The sequence below is a fragment of the Seriola lalandi genome, unplaced genomic scaffold, assembly GCF_002814215.2.
Source record: "Seriola lalandi dorsalis isolate HSWRI2012SDOR001 ecotype SW California unplaced genomic scaffold, Sedor1 jcf7180001976241, whole genome shotgun sequence".
Taxonomy (NCBI): Eukaryota; Metazoa; Chordata; class Actinopteri; order Carangiformes; family Carangidae; genus Seriola; species Seriola lalandi.
In genome coordinates, this window is record NW_019446907.1 from 1 (window position 1) to 1,502 (window position 1,502).

At 48.1% G+C, this 1,502-nt stretch overlaps 1 long non-coding RNA gene across 1 annotated transcript; it reads left to right on the top strand.

Annotated features, from left to right (window-relative positions):
• The first annotated feature begins 133 nt into the window (after positions 1–133).
• Positions 134–1,488, top strand: LOC111656349 (uncharacterized). The gene is made up of 3 exons (XR_002760858.2): positions 134–354; positions 471–629; positions 1,041–1,488. It is a non-coding gene; the product is annotated as an uncharacterized LOC111656349 (long non-coding RNA).
• Positions 1,489–1,502: the final 14 nt, after the last annotated feature.

The following is a 1,502-nucleotide window of genomic DNA, read 5'->3' on the forward strand; positions in this document are numbered from 1 at the left end:
AGAGTACAACCCGGGCCGAGGTTCCCTGCGATGGCTGTAGATCTGTTCTCAACCGTCCGTACATTACATACACTAAACCTGGCAGACATCTTATTCATCTCCTGCACCTGTTTCCTTCACCCTGTCTACCTGCAGGTTTCCCTGGACCCAGAGGGGATTCTGGAGCTCCCGGTATCCCAGGACAGGGCTTTGATGGAGGCAGGGGGAAGGATGGTCTTCCAGGGCGTCCTGGAGCCAAAGGCCAGCCCGGAGAGGTTCTGGGAGCCACACCTGGTGCTCCAGGACAGGACGGCTTACCAGGAATAACTGGAGACAAAGGCCAGCCAGGGACACCTGGAGGACCTGGCTCACCTGGTGGGTCTGAGACAGAGACACTCACGATGTTACATTCTTCAATCAGGTGTTTCTATCATTCTGTCCATCCTATTCCAGTTTATAAGAGTTTCTTTTTTCCTTCCTTCCTCTGTCAGGTTTTGACGGACGCTCCGGTGTCCCCGGACTAAAGGGAGAGCGCGGCGTTGACGGTCTTCCCGGTTTCCCCGGCCTTCCTGGACTTCCAGGTGAGCCGACCGGCGGCATTCCCGGTCGGCCCGGAGCTCCTGGCAGCAAGGGACTGAGCGGATCACCAGGTGAGGGAAAAGATTCATCACCTGTGTCCGTGACGTTTTACCACGTCTAAACAGACTGCTCTTTCATTTTGTAGGATTTTAGAAAGTTTAGACTCCCATGTTCCATATCTGAGAGATCGTGTGTTTGTCCACATAGAGTTATCCGTAGCTTTATTTATAATAGAAGAAGAAGAAATATAATTTAGTTCAGTGTCTTTCTCCACTCATCCCTTCACTTTTACCAGAGTTGGTTCATCCCTGTCTTTTTTCTTTGTATTTCTCTCCTTCTCATCCTGTTTTGTATTTCTCCTCGTCCTGTTTTTTCCTCCTCCTCCTTTCCTCCCCTCCTTTCAACACACCACCATCATCCCCTCCATCCATCCTCTCATCCCTCCATCCTTCTTGTTCTTGGTGTTGGGTCATTCGTTATAGGCTGCCAAGGTGAGACACTCTCTCCCACCATCCATCCATCCATCCATCCATCACCCATCCATTCCTCCATTTCGCTTCATCCTTTGCTTCCATCCCTCCATCCTCCTGCTATTCGTGCATAAGACCAAACGCTTTAACTGCTACCTCCCTCAAAGTGTCTGCCTACTCTTCATCCGTGCAGCAAAACAAATGTCCATCTCCGTAATTCAATCAATGGTGGAGTCGACGCTGGGGTGTGAAACAAGTGATTTTCCCAGAATCAAATAATCAAATGATTATCTTGAAACAAGGTCTGAACACTTCCAGAAAAGTTTTTATTTCTAACCTTCTTTAGAGGTGAAACGCAATGAAACGTTCAACCAGAGAGGATGCTTTATAATCAAACAACACATGGACATCTACCTTTTATATTATATGGGATATTTAACAATAGTCCCTCCTTGCAACTGCATTACAATACGA